Source organism: Tasmannia lanceolata, unplaced genomic scaffold, assembly GCF_043159265.1.
Source record: "Tasmannia lanceolata isolate RefF3 unplaced genomic scaffold, GAP_Taslan_0.1 ptg000003l, whole genome shotgun sequence".
NCBI lineage: Eukaryota > Viridiplantae > Streptophyta > Magnoliopsida > Canellales > Winteraceae > Tasmannia > Tasmannia lanceolata.
The window spans coordinates 58,194,253-58,214,799 of record NW_027518680.1 but is presented as its reverse complement, the minus strand read 5'-3'; positions in this window follow the sequence as shown (position 1 = coordinate 58,214,799).

The window sequence follows — 20,547 nt, the reverse complement described above, 5'->3', positions numbered from 1 at the left end:
ATGTCATTCATGGTCGAATCAAAACCCATTTTACAACAGCCCTTTGCCCTTTCTACAAGAAATAGCCAACCTGGCTATAAACCCTCACCACACAGATACAATGATCAATCAAATAATAAGGGTTTCAGCTTCAATCGGTGGGGTAATTGAACTATGGGAAATAGGTTCTGAACTTAACTGTGTAAAAATAAGTAGAGTGTAATGACAAAGTCGCCCATTCCCCGTCGCCCATTCCCCTTTTTTTTTCTTTTTCTGATTTCATTCAGAAGAAAAATGAAGGCTCTCCCATTAAACATGAGCCGTACTCTCAATTATTATACAAAGCATAAGTATGGAACTTGTACATTTTCTTTTGAAAAATAAAATACAAAGCACCTATATAGTTATATAACCATATGACAACCAAAGAATTCCACAAAATAGTTTTTCTATTAAACAGACATTAAGGTATCAAATACTATCATTTTCAACTGATTCAACAATGTAAACTAAGACTTAGGCCGTAGTTGGGGCATTCCAAACAAAGAGTGAATAAAAGGAATTATCTCGAAATCAATTTCTTTATAGACATCAAAATCTGTATGCATGAGGAATCACTACAATTCCAAACAAAAATACATCGACAGATTATGAAAAATCCTCCACTAACATATCACCAAATGCACTGAGAGGGAAAACTGTTAAGAAATCATGGAAAACTATATGACTCTAAACAAGGCAATAACAACACATCATGAAAACCTATAAAATCTAATAGAGCCAAAGTACAATATGCCGAACTGAAATTTGATCACACACCGAAACTAAAAATGAAATTAACGAGCAACATCACAACATCATCAAACAGAAATTAACATAAATCGCAGAAAATCATCATAATATATATTTTTTTAAATGTAAAAATGAAGAGATTAAGTAACATTTCAAAAGGAAAATGTTTTATATATATAGGAAAGTGAAGCTACACCGCCGGCTTAAAAAACAATGGGCCCACATTGTTTTGGTGATCCAAACCATTCATTTGATTGGCCCTCGCATAGATAGGGTGTCCACCAAAAATCAGCTCCATAGGATCATCCCAACCCTTCAAACTGTGGAGGCAAAAATGGACAAATTCGTGAAGGTTTTTACACGTTCATTTTTGCCTCCACAAATCGTAGGGTTGGGATGATCCTGTGGAGCTGATTTTTGGTGGACACCCTATCTATGTGAGGGCCAATCAAATGAATGGTTTGGATCACCAAAACAATGTGGGCCCCATTGTATTTTAAGCCGGCGGTGTAGCTAAGTTAGCTACACCGGCGGTGTAGCTTCACTTTCCTCTCTCCCTCTCTTCATATATATATATGAAGAGAGAGAGAGAGAGAGAGAGGAATGGTTTCTGGGGCAGACCTTATCTATGTGAGGGCCCATTAAATGAATGGTTTGCATCTCCCAAACAATGTGGGCCCATTGTATTTTAAGCCGGCGGTGTAGCTTCACTTTCCTCATATATATATATATATATATATATATATATATATATATATATATATATATATATATATATATATATATATATATATATATATGAGAAAAGTGTAGCTACACATACGTGTAGCTAACTTAGCTACACCGACGCCTTAAAATACAATGGGCCCCACATTGTTTCGGTGATGCAAACCATTCATTTGATGGACCCTCACATAGATAGGGTGTGGCCAAAAAATCAAATCCATAGGATCATCCCAACCCTACGATTTGTGGAGGTAAAAATGGACGTGTAAAAGCCTTCACAAATCTGTCCATTTTTGCCTCCATAGTTTGAAGGGTTGGGATCATCCGATGGAGCTGATTTTTTGGGCACACCCTGTCAATGTGAGGGCCTATCAAATGAATGGTTTGGATCACCCAAAGAATGTGGGCCCACTATATTTTAAGCCGTCGGTGTAGCTAAGTTAGCTACACATATGTGTAGCTTCACTTAACTCATATATATATATATATATATATATACCTTTTCTATCGTTTCTCTTTCTTCTGTTCTTCTCAAGAACTGCCGAAATTCACTGACTTTGTCGATCCATCTAGATGCTAACTTTGATTTCAAGAACACATCCGACCCTTGATTTTGCTATAGAGTAACGATCTAGTGGCTACAAACAAATCTGAGAACTATTCGAAGGATAATAGCATATCTAGGTTTAGAGTGAAGAAAATCATGAATCAAAAGATTTCTAACAAAGAAAACAAAATTTGGAGGTATGGATCTAAAGTTTCGAAGGAGTTAGGGTTCAAGGTTAGGGTTTCTAGCTTAGAAAACAGATCTTGATGAAAGAAGAAGATGATAATAACGACTAAAAGAAGGCCACCAGATCTCATGGCCAATGGCCAGAATTCGACCAGAGATTAGGCAGATCTGAATTGGAGAAAAAGGAAAACGAGCTAGGGTTTCTTGGATTCTCTCTCTCAGATTTCTTAAACAAGAATGGGGAATGTCTAGGGTTTCAATAAGGGGAAACAAGGTTTGAAGCAGGGAAAAACGGATTCTAAAGCCAAAAATATCTAACACCGATTGAAAGCAAAAGCCACAGAGATAATGCTAGAAGCTGGCCGGAGTTTATCAGAACTCGCCGGAGCTCAGGCAAGATTCGATCGGAGAAGAAGAAGTACGCAGCTAGGATTTGGGTTTTGAGAATTTGGGATTTTCCTCTCTCTTCCTCTCCAAATTCCCAGCGAAAATTGGATCCTCCCTCCATTTTTTTGTTGATTTTTTTATATATCCATATATGGTCATCAATATTGGCACTACCCCAAATGATGGGCACACCAAAATTGATGGGCGCACGAATATGTTGCGATAAAAACGGGCTGATTCACACCCCTTTTTATATACAAATGATATATTTACCTCCTTTTTTCCAATGGACAACCCCCCTGCTAACATATTTGGTCTCCCTTACTTCCCTGAACAACCACCTTTAAGGTGATTCACCTCCTTGTATTGCTTAGACAACCCCCTCTCTCTTAATGTATTATGACTACTCTTTTATAAGGAAATTGGCATTGGCACTCCCCTACTTCGATATTTCACACCTTTTTTTTTTTTACTACTACAATACCTTGGTTCATCTTACTAAGCATTTTTCACCGGATTTCTATGAAACCTTGCAGGGACCTACGCGGGACCTTAAACTACCCTAGGACAAGAATCAGGACTCTAAACACTAATCTAATAGGCCTTCTAACCAAAAACAAAAGGTAAAGGGATTCGGTCAAAATGGGGTGTCTACAATGAGCCTTCGTTACCAACTTCAGTCTGCTCGCAAAGGATCCTCCACTATCACCGAATATCTCCAACAGTTGAAGGCAATTGCCGATGCTCTTGCTCTTATCCGTCAACCTGTACTGGATACTGATTTAATCCTTTACGCTCTTAACGGTCTTGGATCGGACTATGAATCCTTCACCACTGCTATCTCCGTAAGAACTAATCCCATCTCTTTTTCTGAACTTCACTCCTTGTTGTTGCATCATGAACAATGCCTCGAGCATGCCCAACAACACTCCTTAGTCCACGCTCAGAACACCGCCTTTAGTGCAAATAACAATCGTGGTCGAGGCCGCGGACGCGGCCGTGGTCGTTCCAACATCCATCCCACTCCAACCCCACCACTTGTCAAGAATGGCATTTTGGGAGCAGCACCACATAACTCAACCAATCAAACATCTCCTCTTACTTGCCAAATATGTCGCAAGCGTGGTCACGAGGCCCTCCACTGCTACAATCGTTTCAACCAGTCCTATCAGCCTGATGATCTTCTTCAATCCTTTGCCGCCATGAGTCTTCATTCTGGTGACCAACAACGGTACCCCGATACTGGGGCCACCAACCACATGACAGCCGATCTCAACAACATGGCTCCTCACTCTAACTATTACGGCTCTGATCATATCATTGTCGGTAATGGTACTTCTTTTCCCATTACTCATACTGGTATGGTGCAACTTCAAACACTTCTCTGTACTATTCCCTTGCATAATGTTTTACATGTTCCTGCTATTAAAAAGAACCTTCTCTCGGTTGCGCAACTGGCACGTGATCTCAATTGTGTTTTTACATTCCATTCTGATGGATTCACAATAAAGGACCGAGCAACGGGGAGACTTCTGCACGCCGGACCGAATAATGGAGGCCTCTACCCAATTCAGCCCAATGGCATTCCACACTCACTGGATCATTCTGCTTTCCATGGACGTCGTGTTTCAGGAGATGTTTGGCACATGCGATTGGGACATCCTCATTTTCGTATTCTTAATTCACTAGTCAACCGTAGTAGCATTTCTCTTACTAGTTCTTTGACGAATAATGAACTTTGTTCTCATTGTCTTGCTGGAAAAATGTCATTATCTACTTCTATTTCTCATGATGCACTTGAACTCATACACTCGGACTTATGGGGTCCGGTACCTACCGTATCTAATGATGGTTTTCGATTTTACATGGTTCTTGTTGATGATATGTCTCGTTTCACTTGGCTATACCCTTTAGTCCATAAAAGTGATGTACTTAAATGCTTTATTCATTTCAAATGAAATGTTGAACTCGCTCTCAAAAAGCCAATACGAGCTTTTCAGTCTGATGGTGGAGGGGAGTACACTGGGAAAATTTTCACTTCTTTTCTAGACTCTTTTGGCATTGCTCATCGAATGTCTTGTCCTTACACACCCCAAAAAATGGTGTGGCTGAGCGCAAACATCGTCACATTGTAGAAATGGGACTTACCTTGTTGCATCAAGCCAACCTCCCACAGTCCTTTTGGGTCAAAGCATTCCAAGCTAGTGTCTATCTCATCAATCGGTTACCAACTTCAGTTCTTGGAGGAATTTCTCCCTATGAGAAACTTTTTGGCAAACCACCCTCATATGATCATCTTCGTACGTTCGGGTGTGCTTGTTATCCCTACCTTGTTCCCTATAACAAAACTAAGATGGATTTTAAAACTCGCCAATGTATCTTCCTTGGTTATGGGGCTCACCACAAAGGATACAAGTGCTTGATCCCACAACTGGGCGCCTGTATATATCCCGTCATGTTGCTTTTGATGAAACTAAATTTCCCTTTTCAGTTCCTTTCTCCTCGTCCATTCCACCAACCAACAACACCACTGTTCTTCAATGGTTTCCACCACTTGGCCCACTCCATAGTCCATCCTCTCCATCCAACCCTGTGCCCGCCACAGGTCCTTCATTATCACCCATTGATTCTGCTTCCTTCGACTCATTGTCTCAGGTGGTTCCCTCTGAACCTCTCCCCACTGCAGATCAAGAAGGTCTGCCCAATGCCTCCCTTCCTGATCCCCCACCTGAACCTCCCACTGGACTGGCTCCACCTTCCCACGATTCCACTCACCCAATGATAACAAGATTGAAAGATGGAATTAGAAAACCTAAGGCTTTCCTTGCTACCAAGCATCCTATTCCACTTTGCTTCACATCTCTACTTTCCCCTTCCACCGATCCCACTTGTTTCTCACAAGCTGTTAAAGATTCCCATTGGCATTTAGTTATGCAAGATGAATTCAATGCCCTAATAAAGAATCAAACATGGGTTCTTGTTCCCCCACCAAACTGGCCAATCTTGTCGGATGTAAATGGGTTTACAAAACCAAATGCAATGCTGACGGTTCTGTGGAACGATACAAAGCTCGCTTAGTGGCAAAGGGATTTCACCAACAGCATGGATTAGATTTTAAGGATACTTTCAGTCCGGTGGTTAAGGCTCCCACCATTCGCCTAATCCTTGCACTTGCATGCTCCCACCAATGGTCACTCTGTCAACTCGATGTACGTAATGCATTTCTCCATGGAACCCTTCAAGAAGAGGTCTATATGCAACAACCGCCAGGATTTGTCGACTCCATACACCCTGATTATATATGCCGCCTACGAAAAGCAATCTATGGCCTAAAACAGGCCCCACGGGCTTGGTTCTAACGTTTCAGCTCAATTTTGTGTGAGCATGGATTTTTTTGTAGTCGCTCTGATCCTTCTCTATTCATTAGACATACATCGACTGGCTGCATCTTCTTACTTCTATATGTTGATGATATGATCATCACGAGTAATGACTACAGGTATCACCACTTTGATAAACTTCTTGGCCTTAAACTTCGATAGGAAAGATCTGGGCTCTCTACACTTCTTTCTTGGGATGGAGGTCACCCGCTCTCCCTCTACACTTGTGCTGTCCCAAAAGAAATATGCATTGGATCTTCTACAACGAACTTCAATGCTTGGTGCTAAACGAGTTGCAACACCTATGGCCTCAGGAACTAAACTATCAGCATTTGTGGGACCCGATCCCGCGAGAGGGGGTGGGGCGCGAGCCGCCACGTACTCCCTTGGTCTCTCGTACCCACACGATTGGCGTGTGCATTTTAATTATTGATTTTAATTCGGCTTTTATGTGAACTTGGGATCACTAAGGCAATCTGAATTCCACACAAAAGAGACTGACAGAGTCGCCACCTAGATGTGGGATCTAGGACCCATGATTAACCAGAAATCTAGACTCGCTACCTGGTTACAAGAATGGAGGGTATGGGGAGTTATCCACCACATGCACCATTCCTGCCCGATAATCGGTCTTCAATTCCAAAAGTTAACTCTTTTAAATTCATTTTAAATGGCTTATTCAACTCTTTATTAATGTGCTAGCTATGTGACATGCATCCTATGATCTAATTTCAATGTGAATCCTAAATGTGTATCTTGATTTCTTAATTTGTCTGGATTCAATCTAAGTGAAAGTTCTCCTAAAATTCTAATTTCATAGAAAATCCTAAATAATTTAATTAAGCATGTACAAGCAAATTAATATACAAAACCCCACAATTTGTTGTGGAGCCGACTCGCGGTTGGTATGCCATCAGACATCCAAGCTGCCTACGTACCCAAGCCTCACTGGGATCAGAGTCGACGTAGTTCGGTGCACCTAAGCTAAGCTACTTATGCCTAACTCAACTAAGACACCGACCTAGACTGATTTGACTGTTTCAACAGTTTTAAGAGGAGTTATTTAATTCAAGTTGAGGATTTTATTATCCTAGGATTTCATCTAACATTCTATATGATTCTTATCTAAATGCAAGTTGTTCCTTAGACTAATGCAGGTTAGCCTACATCCTAGTTTACTAGGCTTGTCCTAGGGAAAGATTGGGTGACTAGTGTAACTAGACCTATGGTACGGTTGCTATCCATAGCAAGCGTCCGTGATGAGGCTGGACTCCTAACTCTAGGACTCTCTAAAACCTAAGACTCCCTAAAACCTAGGACACGACCTGACACCAGTGTTCCTAAATTGGGCTCTAATGGTTCTTATATCGGAAACCATAATCCAATGGTTCCGAAAGACTCGAGACAAATCGATTCAAGTTCTTGAAGTTAATGAATTTCAGATTTCAAGGATTTTCAGTTTCTGGACATTTAAGGATTACCAATGGCTCTAGGGTTCACTAATTTCGGCCTAGAATAACATCCAAGGAAGGGAATCGTGCGCTCTTTCCTTGTGCAATTTAATACTTAAGTTATAGCATCTTATTGCCTGGCATATCTCAGGATTTTCGTGGACAGTAACCTCGGAGCCAACAACATGCTATAGCTTAAATGTTCAAATTGTCAAAGATCGAGTGCAATAGGGATACAATTATGGATGCACTGGCCATTTTTCCAGGGAAATCTAAAGATCCTAAAATTTCTATTTCAATGGATTTAAGAATTAATATGTGACAAAAATTCAAGGTTCTTTATAAACTTTATGATGATTTTTAATTAATTTCGAATTTTCAATGGATTTTATCAATTTTAAACCATATGAGTGATTTTACAAGTGAAATTATTGCAAATGAATTCGAAATGAATTGAAACTTCTACAGCAGCAAGACATGATGGGATGTAGCTTACTGGAAGATTTTTGCATATTTTTACATTCAGCTCATAATTAATTTTGATTTAACAATAACGAGACCAGAATGCAAAAATAACATAGAAACTACTAGAAATGGAAATCTAAATTCATTGAAATTTTTACAGTAGTAAGATATAAGTAAAACTAGCATGCTGTAAGATTTTCATGAATTTTCAAAACTATTTACTATCAATTTTGGATTTTTCAATTTTCAGACCAGATTATGAATTAACACTACATCCCATAGGAACAAGATCCAAATAAATTGAAAAATTTACAGAAGCAATAAAAATGAAATATAAGACTACTGTAAAAATTTTGTGAATTTTAATGATGATCTGATGTCAGTAAAAAGTCTCACAAAATCTGATAATGTTCAAAGAAAGCATAAAATAATATACCAAACAAAATTCAAAAATTCTCAAAAATTCAAGGTACAATGTATCAGCATCATATTATTTTTCCACAAAATTTTATTATTTTTGGAATCTGTTTAGTATATATTTTATTTTTCTTCGTCGAAAAGATATTTTTGAAGAGTTTTCCATTTTTAAAACACGATTTTCGAGAAAATTACGACTCCGGACAACGTCCTTTAATCTTGTTCTGATATGATGAACACAAAAAAATTTTAAAATTCTGAAAAATAGATCATCCTGAGATGGCTATTTTTTCAAATTTTGTAATTTCTCAGCCATTATTTTAAATAAAATTCCACTCATCACTCAAATTTTCGAAATCCTTTGATTCAATGTCCGATCCAATCCGATGGTTATTTTAGTCTATTTAAATAGATCAGTGTATTAAATTTCGGGACGAATCGGAATTGAAACACTCATGTAGATTGTGATTTTGAGCACACACATATAATATTGAATTAAATTCAATTAAATGCTAAAAATCGTGCAAAAATACATAAAAAAATATCAAATAATCCTGGAAAAATCTGAGAATAGTGCACCTATCTGTGATGGAGATTTTGGGTATCCTTTGAATATGACAAGATTTGAAGGCGGGGATATGGAGGATTTCTCTAGTAGTTTTCTTTGAGTCTTCTTCCTCTTTTTTTCTCTTTTTCGAAAGAAGAGAGCATGGGTATTTATAGGTGAGGGATGAGCCAGGTTGCCATCTTTAGGGCCTAGAGGTGTAGGGTGGAGATTGAGTGATGGAAAAAGGAAGGGGAAAGAATGGCCAAGATCGGATTTTTCTAGAATATTCTCCCTCTTCTTTGGCATCTTCCATTTAAGCTATGGTTATGTTCAAAATGGCAGGCACTTATGCGGCCAGGATCAAGTACTAAAGATTTATGAACAATTCAAGGTCCAAGATGATGCCATTTGTCCTTGGACTCTTTGCAGATTTTGGAAGCAAATTTCAAGGCAAAGGAAATGTCCAATTTGGTTGCCTTTGTAGAGAATGGCAACGATTTGGATGGTTGCGATTAACTGCAATCTCTATGTGATCGAAAGAACGGGCGAGATCGGGTCTCCAAATATCCTGAAATCTTTCCAATGATATGGAATAAGATTGGGTGGTTGAGATCAATTTCGATCGAAAGAATGGACGAGATGATGCCTCCAAATCTCCTAGAATCTTGTAAAAGAATTTTCAAATATTTTGAATGTAAAAATCGAAAAATGCGGTTTTCAGGAGATTTTGAAGTCCGATTTCGATAATTCTTTCGCCATTAAAATCGTTGATTTTTCCTCTTTCATTTACGCCCAATATTGCCATAGAAATATTATTTTCAGAATTTTTGACCAATACGAGCCGTCGGTTTTTAACAGCGAATCGTTTTTCCAACCGTTGATCAAATTGACGATTCGATTGGTCCAACCAACTTGATCAATTTTTTATGAATGATCCTAACCTTTGAAATATGAATTTTGTCAACAATTAAAGTACTGAAAGCATCGTTGTTGATAATTTGGTTAAATTATTTCAACGGCTCTTGTTCACCCACTTTGATCCGTGATTTTTCATTGGGTTTTTGCTCAATTAAGTGACACAGTGCTTAATCTGAATTTGAGATTAACCTTGATCGATCTTATTTTGACTAAATGATCACAAATTCTTGGTAAGAAAAGACACCCGGGTCAAGATCTGCCCTTGGTCTAACGATTTACAGAAATCGGGTCTCGGAATGGAATCAGGTCCCGGGCTGTGAAGTGCTCCTAGCTTATTTTGTCCCGATTGAAGATCTGTAAAGTCAGATCGAGACATAATGACATAAAACATATAAATCCATGATAGAGAGGCTCTCACATGGATTTAACACACTAAATTCACCAATCAGGGTATTTTTCAATTTTTCGGATCTAATCATCTCACCAGGTACATCTCTTTATCATTTTGATTTTTCAGAAAATTTGAGGATGCATATTTTACCAATGAAATTCTACGGATCAATATATTAGGTAATTGTTGGTTAAAGTGTAGCAAAATGAGGGTGTCTACAACATTGGAAGGGGAACTTCTCCCAGATCCTACCACATATCGCAGCATTGTCGGTGCATTACAATATTTAACCATGACCCGACCTGATCTTTCTTACGCAGTAAATCAGGTCTGCTAGTTTATGCATCAACCAACCACATCACACATGGACGCAGTTAAGCACATCTTGTGTTATCTTAAGGGTACTATTGGTCATGGACTTTTCTTTCGGGCCTCTCCCTCTACGGCCTTGATTGCTTATTCTGATGCTGATTGGGCAGGATGTCCTGATAATCGTCACTCTACATCCGGTAGTTGTATCTATCTTGGTCCTAATCTCATACTTTGGAGCTCTCGTGAACAGCCCACTGTCTCCCGTTCGTCAGCGGAGGCGGAATACCGAGCTCTTGCCACTACTACTGCCGATTTATGTTGGTTGCAATATCTACTGCGTGACATAGGTCTTTTTATCAAGCACCCTCTGCTATTATACTGTGACAATGTGAGTGCTACTTATCTTGTTGCCAATCCTGTCTTACATGCCCGAACCAAGCATATCGAAGTTGATTATCACTTGTTAGAGAGCGGGCTGCTCGTGGGGCTCTTAGAGTGCTTTTCGTCAATAGTGCCAATCAACTAGCCGATAGTTTTACAAAGGGTTTGCCCATCAAACGGTTTCAATGGCTACGTGACAAGCTGAACGTCTCTACCGCCCCGTCCAACTTGCGGGAGGGTGTTAACGTATCTCATTCAAGATAACCATGACATACCTTCTATATAGTCAAGGCATCATGACATCATGCTGAATCATGAAATCTTCCATTCTGCAGCAGCCCAAGAAGGAAGATATCTTCAACATAATAAGTAAGGATTGATGATGTCACCCTTGACTAGCCAAAGAATGAATGCCTTTCCGATTAATGCCATGTTGGGAAAGAGAATATTTTATTCATTCTTTGTATTTTATATTCTTCCTTATATTGATTGATTGTAATCATGAAATCCTACTGTCATGAGATATGACATGCTGTACTCTTCCATGTATAGAACACCCTATTCATTATAAATTTAGAGTGGCAATCCAACGAATGGATATGCAACATTTGTCTTAATCTTTTGTTTTCAATCTCCACCCTAAATAATCTAATGATCAGATCTGCAATGATCGGATCTTGCGGAAGAAGACGAACTATCAGAAAGTTGTATTTAGTGGCATTGCGCTATTTAGTTCCAGTTCCTAGACCCAACCGACAGATGACGGTCCTGGTACGCTCCTACCAGATAACGAAATTCTGCATGATCTTCAGTTCTATAGAATGAATTTGTAGCCGCTGATACGGCAATTGAGAACTCCCACCTTGGCTATCTCAGATGCTCTTACTAAGGGATGCTAGAAAGAAGCTGAGTCAGGAAGGGATGTAGGGTGCGGGTGCGGATGCGGGATCGAGCGTCAATAGTTTATACATAACACTGAAGGGATAAACATAGAATAAAATAGAAATATCTGATAATCCTAATGTAACCTAACTACTAACACTACTGGCATTTGCACCCCCACGTTTCAATAATTAATGTGACAAACTCAGCTTGTCTTTTCTTTTTTAAATGGCTGCTAAGAACTTTTTGAGATTAAAATAACAGCTAGTTAAATCATAAAAGACAAGCTGAGTTTTTCTCATTATCAAAACATGGTAGTGCAAATATTTGTAGCATGTATTTATTCTTTTTCTCTCAAAGAATCCTGGCGTAAGGGGCCGTGTATGTGAGATCTAGACAGTTGATCTTGGAAAGCATCATAAGCTGACCCAGATGCTCTTAGTCATATCCCAAGTGAAAATCCCATGCACAAGATAAAGGACTACAAATGTCAATAATTACTAGCGGTTGGGATCAATTTGAGGCCTCTTTGTCCATATGAACATTCTTTTAACACTTTTTGAGCTTAGAGGCGTTTTAAATTTTGGTCATTGTATATTTTGTTCTTTTTTGGGTTTTGGGAATTGATTTTGAGCCCAAAACAGATTATTGGACTCAAAATTGTACTTAGGTGCTGCTCGTTTTGGATTTCAGAAATCTATTTTGAGTCAAAACAGATTTTTGGACTAAAAATTGCATTAGGCCCTCTTCGTTTTGGACCTCGGTAATTGATTTTGAGTTCAAAACTGATTATTAGACTCGAAATTGTATTTAATTTTTAGTCAAATAATTAATTTTGGATTCAAAATATGAACATAATTAGGCTCTATTTCGTTTAAGATTATGACAACCGATTGCCGAGCGCCAAACTGATTATTCGACCCAAAATTACATTTAAATTTGATTCCAATAATCAGTTTAGCACTCAATAAGCTTCGGAATGTGAAGTTTCAACGCATAGAATGCCGCCGCCACAGGGCAAAATGGAGCTTTCCGAATTCCCATTTTATCGGCGACCCCGAACGCCCACCCCATCGGCAATTATTCAAGTTAACTTATCATCATCAGATCCATTGATCTTTCCGATCAAGTCCTCAAGATAGCCAGGCATGGCCAAAGAGTGGGATAGCTTGCGGAGGTTATCCGATCATCCTCGATCGGTAACCCGTCCGAGATCGAAACTAGACGAACCAACTGCTAGGATTTGTTCGATTGTGCCCATGGCGCAGGCGGATTCGATCGAAAGACATAGGGGGTATGACATGGCCTTGCACTGGGAATGGCAAGGCTAGAACATGTGGTGTGCCCATGGCGCAGGCGGTTTCGATCTCATGTGTAAGAATTCACCCTCTCAAGCTACTTATATAACTGTATTATGAAGAACCAACGGCTAGCATTTGTTTCATTGTGTAGAGATTTTATATGGTGAATGCGCGTGAAGTCCAGTATTTTTCAAAAAGTGAAGTGGGGCCACTTCACAGATGATCTAAACAGTTCATTTGTTGGGCGACAACGTAAATATGCTATGGATCATCCCATTTGTTGTGGCCCAACAAATGAAGGATTTAGATCATCCTTTGAAGTGGGCTCCACTATAATTTCTAAAAAATACATGAATTCACGCCCACTCAACATATAAAATCTCCTCATCTCATCTTAACACTCATCTTTAGAACAAAATTCGTCTTCATTAGGCGATCCTAACCGTTATTATTGTGGGGTAAGACATGGCCTTGCCCCGGGTACAACTAGGACATGTGGTGTGCCCATGGCGACTGGCAAGAGACGCTGTGATCTAAAGCTACTTGTAATAATTGAGTCTGTCGAACCAACGGCTAGGATTTGTTTGATTGTGTTTTGAGCAGTGTGCGCGTGAAGTCCAGTATTTTCCAGAAGTACAGTGGGGCCCACTTTACAGAGTGATCTAAACCGTTCATTTGCAGGCCAACAAATGAAGGGTTTTGATCATCCTATGAAGTGGGTCCCACTGTACTTTCTGAAAATACTGGACTTCACGTGCACTCACATATGAAATCTCCTCATCGTAAGAACATAATTCCTATTCATTGGGTGATCTCAGCCGCTATTATTGTGGGATGTAAAATGGACGGCCGAGAAATTTAAAACAGCAACCAGTGGTTAGGATTGTCAAAATGCATGAAACATTTTTTATGTATCTAAATCGTCGGAACACCAAAATGTTTAAGACCATGTGCCAGGATCCATCTCACGGAGATTATTTTGAAAGAAAGCAGCCGTCGTTTTCTGATTTCTAGCCCTTCTTTCAGACAGCAAGAGAGCTGGCGATCGTCCCATGTTTCCAGGTTTTAGAAATCGCATGATACATGAGAGATTTCTAAAACCTTGTTTTCTTACTTAAAATCCAAGAAACACTGCCAGGACAGCATACCAACAGCCTGATCAGGACCGTATTTTACACTGTTTTCAAACTAAATCCTGGATTCTAAAATCTTCATATCCAAACGGCCCCTAACTGTTTAGCTTTTCTTGGCCGAACCTTTCATAAGGTTTAGGTTCACATGAAGACCAAATAAGCACATTTTAGGAAGGAGTGTAAAAGTGACTTTCTTTTTTAGTATTTTCCTACATTACTTTACTGGTGTAACTCAGCTTGAGTGCAAGGAAAAAAATACTTCCCGAGAATCCTTGAGCGTTAATTTGTCTTTTTTGATCAATGGAGACAATTCATACCCACCAAAAACAATTCAGATACTCCCATTAAAGGAAAGGAGTGGCCGTCGTACAAAGTGGCTCATGTGAGAGAACATGTGATATGTAAGGGCAAGCATGTTTCAAATTTTGGTTTCGGAATGCGTTTCGGTCCTCACGGAAATCAAAATTTTGGCCAAAATTTTTGGAATTTTAGCCTCGGACGGAATGAATTAAAATAATATTTTATCTCATACAAAATTTCAGGAAAATATTAAATAATGAATAAAATCGAGATTTTTTGGTGGAATTCCTTAAATGTCGGACGAAATTTGGTTTGAAATTTTGTACCGTTTCGGGCATACCCGATTTCGATTTTGGTCTCGACCGAATCCCAAAATTTCAGATTTCGGTTGAAATTTAAAACCATAGGACAAGCAAAAAGATTCTAGTACGCGACCTCATAATATGGTCTAGTTTTCATAGCACGTATTATAGTCCTAAGTGGTTTAAAGGCCTAATCGAATGTGTTCCATTAGTTGTAAGGCTTTTAGTGTACTGATTAGGTACCTAACATTTGGCATCAGAGCCAATACAACGTCTCGTGTTTGAGTCACGAAAGAGGCAACCTATGAAAAGGTTCTCACTTAGAGAACAACCAGAGTGAAAACCGTCCCAGAGTGAGTTGAGGAGTGTGGCAGAATGTTACAGTCCCACATGGTTTAAGAGCCTACCCTAAGGCGTCCTATTATTCCTAAGGCTTTGGGTGTATCGGTTAGGTACCTATCAAGACAGCCCATATGGTCTTGTCCATTTATAAAGGGCCAGGTGAATAAAGCCTACAAAAATTAACTGTTTAGCTTTTCTTGGCCGAACCCTACATAAGGCCTAGGTTCACATGAAGACCAAATAAGCATTTTTTTTTTATGGGAGGAGTGCATAAGTGACTTTCCTTTTTAGTATTTTCCTATATTACTTTACTGGTGTAACTCTACTTGAGTGCAAGGAAAAAAAAACCTCCCGAGAATCCTTGAGCGTTAATTTGTCCCTTTATTTTTATTTTTATCAATGGAGACAATTCATACCCACCAAGCATGGTTTCACAAGCATGGTTTCAAATTTCAGTTTTGGTCCTAACCGAAACCAAAATTTCTGAAAAATATTAAATAATGAATAAAATCGAGATTTTTTTATGAAATTCCTGAAATTTTGTCCGAAATTTTGTACAATTTTGGGTATACCAGATTTTGGTTTCGATCTCAACCGAATTCCAAAATTTCGGATTTCGGTCGAAATTTAAAACCATGAGGACAAGCAAAAAGATTCTAGCATACGACCTCATAATATGGTCTAGTTTTCATAGCACGTATTATGGTCCTACGTGGTTTAAAGGCCTAATCTAATGTGTTTCATTAGTTGTAGGGCATTTAGTGTACTGATTAGGTACCTAACATTTGGTATCAGAGCCAATTCAAAGTCTTGTGTTTGACTCACGAAAGAGGTGACCTATGAAAAGTATCACTTGGAGAACAACCAGAGTGAAAATCGTCACAGAGTGATCTGAGGAGCGTGGTGGAATGTTAACAGTCCCACATGGTTTAAGAGCCTACCCTAAGGCGTCCTATTATTCCTAAGGCTTTGGGTGTATCGGTTAGGTACCTATCAATACAGCATTGTGAGGCGACCCACACGGTGTTGGTCCCAGGCTTCCCCTGACTGAGTAGCCCATGTGGAAGTACCCGTGACGTTTAAAGCACAACTAGGAAGAGGCGAAAGGAGGAATGCGTGGCACCAAAGGCATGTGATATTTAAGGTACAACTAAGGGTTCTCTTTATTTTCCACTTTTGTAAGTGACTGATCAAAATATGATCTTATCCAAATAAGGGAGTTATCATTTCTGTAATATTCAGGGAGATGATATTTTCACCCCCCCTGCAGTACGCAAGCACCCCCCTTATAAGGTGATTTGACGTGAACAGAGGGCAACTTTAACACATTTTGACGTCAAATCATGTTATAAGGGGGCGCATGCGTACTCTAGGGGGGTAAAAATATCATCACCTTATTTATATCTCGAACTCTATCCCATGTATACTCATATAGCCCCTAGTACTACAATATGGCCCCCCTAAGGTCCCTTGTTGTAAGGCAGCAGATGGAGAGGATACTACCAAAGCATAGTTAGTCTTTTCGTAATGCTTAATGCAAAAATCGTAAGATTCTATGTTTGGGTGAAACTTCTTATGAAGGGATTATACAAGGTCTTGGTTTTAATCCTTTGATGAAACTTCGTAATCTTCGCCGAAGGTCTTTGATCATTCTACAGGTGACCTCAGGCAATACTGCCAACCCACCTAAAATCTTTTGTGATCTTTGTTTTACTAATATTTTTATCAAACCCTAAATCCATCATTTTAACTGTAATTTCCCATATCAAAAATCTTGTTTAAGACTTGGGCCAATCTCCAAAGATGGTCACTCTCACATAAAATTGATCATATTCAAAGAATCACCTTCTACCCATAGAGACCCCCCAATAGATGTGGTTTATGATACGCTAAATGCTCAAAAGAGCCATGGCCTTGGCTTCGGTCAAACTAGCAAAAATCCTGATTGCCAGGATTAGGCCAACACAATCTCCCACCGGCATTTCTAATCATACCACTAACACCAATGAACCCAAACACCCAAGAGCTCCCATCAAAATTTAACTTGATGCACGAATCAGGATTAGGCCAGCACAATCTCCCACCTGCATTTCTAATGATACCACTAACACCAATGAACCCAAATACCCAAGAGCTCCCATCAAAATTTAACTTGATGCACGAATCATGATTAGGCCAACACAATCTCCCACCGGCATTTCTAATGATACCACTAACACCAATGAACCCAAATACCCAAGAGCTCCCATCAAAATTTAACTTGATGCACGAATCAGGATTAGGCCAGCACAATCTCCCACCTGCATTTCTAATGATACCACTAACACCAATGAACCCAAATACCCAAGAGCTCCCATCAAAATTAAACTTGATGCACGAATCAGGATTAGGCCAACACAATCTCCCACCGGCATTTCTAATGATACCACTAACACCAATGAACCCAAATACCCAAGAGCTCCCATCAAAATTTAACTTGATGCACGAATCAGGATTAGGCCAACACAATCTCCCACCTGCATTTCTAATGATACCACTAACACCAATGAACCCAAATACCCAAGAGCTCCCATCAAAATTTAACTTGATGCACGAATCAGGATTAGGCCAACACAATCTCCCACCTGCATTTCTAATGATACCACTAACACCAATGAACCCAAATACCCAAGAGCTCCCATCAAAATTTAACTTGATGCACGAATCAGGATTAGGCCAACACTATCTCCCACCTGCATTTCTAATGATACCACTAACACCAATGAACCCAAATACCCAAGAGCTCCCATCAAAATTTAACTTGATGCACGAATCAGGATTAGGCCAACACAATCTCCCACCTGCATTTCTAATGATACCACTAACACCAATGAACCCAAATACCCAAGAGCTCCCATCAAAATTTAACTTGATGCACGAATCAGGATTAGGCCAACACAATCTCCCACCGGCATTTCTAATGATACCACTAACACCAATGAACCCAAATACCCAAGAGCTCCCATCAAAATTTAACTTGATGCAGGAATCAGGATTAGGCCAACACTATCTCCCACCTGCATTTCTAATGATACCACTAACACCAATGAACCCAAATACCCAAGAGCTCCCATCAAAATTTAACTTGATGCAGGAATCAGGATTAGGCCAACACAATCTCCCACCTGCATTTCTAATGATACCACTAACACCAATTAAAGGAGTGTCCGTCGTACAAAGTGGCTCATGTGAGAGAACATGTGATATGTAAGGACAAGCATGGTTTCAAATTTCGGTTTCGGAATGCGTTTTTGTCCTCACGGAAATCAAAATTTTGGCCGAAATTTTTGGAATTTTAGCCTCCGACAAAATGAATTAAAATAATATTTTATCTCATTCAAATTTCAACCGAAAATACCAAAATTTCAGGAAAATATTAAATAATGAATAATCGAGATTTTTTGGTGGAATTCCTTAAATGTCGAATGAAATTTGGTTTGAAATTTTGTACCGTTTCGGGCATACCCGATTTCTATTTCGGTCTCGACCGAATCCCAAAATTTCAGATTTCGGTTGAAATTTAAAACCATAGGACAAGCAAAAAGATTCTAGTGCGCGACCTCATAATATGGTCTAGTTTTCATAGCACGTATTATAGTCTTAAGTGGTTTAATGGTCTAATCGAATGTGTTCCATTAGTTGTAGGGCTTTTAGTGTACTGATTAGGTACCTAACATTTGGCATCAGAGCCAATACAACGTCTCGTGTTTGAGTCACGAAAGAGGCAACCTACGAAAAGGTTCTCACTTAGAGAACAACCAGAGTGAAAACCGTCCCAGAGTGAGTTGAGGAGTGTGGCAGAATGTTACAGTCCCACATGGTTTAAGAGCCTACGCTAAGGCGTCCTATTATTCCTAAGGCTTTGGGTGTATCGGTTAGGTACCGATCAAGACAACCCATATGGTCTTGTCCGTTTATAAAGGGCCAGGTGATAAAAGCCTACAAAAATTAACTGTTTAGCTTTTCTTGGCCGAACCCTACATAAGGCCTAGGTTCACATGAAGACCAAATAAGCATTTTTTTTATGGGAGGAGTACATAAGTGACCTTCCTTTCTAGTATTTTCCTATATTACTTTACTGGTGTGACTCTACTTGAGTGCAAGGAAAAAAAAATCTCCCTTTATTTTATTTTTTATCAATGGAGACAATTCATACCCACCGAGCATGGTTTCACAAGCATGGTTTCAAATTTCAGTTTTGGTCCTGACCGAAACCAAAATTTCAGCCGAAATTTCGAGATTTCAGCCTAAATGAATTAAAATAATATTTTATCTCATACAAAAATTTCAGCCGAAATTACCAAAATTTCTGAAAAATATTAAATAATGAATAAAATCGAGATTTTTTGATGAAATTCCTGAAATTTTGTCCAAAATTTTATACCATTTCGGGTATACCAGATTTTGGTTTCGATCTCGACCGAATTCCAAAATTTCGGATTTCGGTCAAAATTTAAAACCATGAGGACAAGCAAAAAGATTCTAGCATACGACCTCATAATATGGTCTAGTTTTCATAGCACGTATTATGGTCCTACGTGGTTTAAAGGCCTAATCTAATGTGTTTCATTAGTTGGAGGGCTTTTAGTGTATTGATTAGGTACCTAACATTCGGTATGAAAGCAAATACAAAGTCTTGTGTTTGACTCTTTCGTCTTGTGTTTGACTCACGAAAGAGGCGACCTGTGAAAAGTATCACTTAGAGAACAACCAGAGTGAAAATCGTCACAGAGTGATCTGAGGAGTGTGGTGGAATGTTAACAGTCCCACATGGTTTAAGGGCCTACCCTAAGGCGTCCTATTATTCCTAAGGCTTTGGGTGTATCGGTTAGGTACCTATCAATACAGCATTGTGAGGCGACCCACACGGTGTTGGTCCCAGGCTTCCCCTGACTGAGTAGCCCATGTGGAAGTACCCGTAACGTTTAAAGTACAACTAGGAAGAGGCCAAAGGAGGAATGCGTGGCACCAAAGGCATGTGATATTTAAGGTACAACTAAGGGTTCTCTTTATTTTCCACTTTTGTAAGTGATTGATCAAAATATGATCTTATCCAAATAAGGTAGTTATCATTTCTGTAATATTCACAGGGAGATGATATTTTCACCCCCCCCCCCCCCCCCCCCCCCGCAGTACGCAAGCGCCCCCCCCTTATTAGGTGATTTGACGTGAACAGAGGGCAACTTTAACACATTTTGACTTCAAATCATGTTATAAGGGGGCGCATGCGTACTCCAGGGGGGGTAAAAATATCATCGCCCTATTTTTATCTCGAACTCTATCCCATGTATACTCATATAGCCCCTAGTACTACAATATGGGCCCCCTAAGGTCCCTTGTTGTAAGGCAGGAGATGGAGAGGATACTAC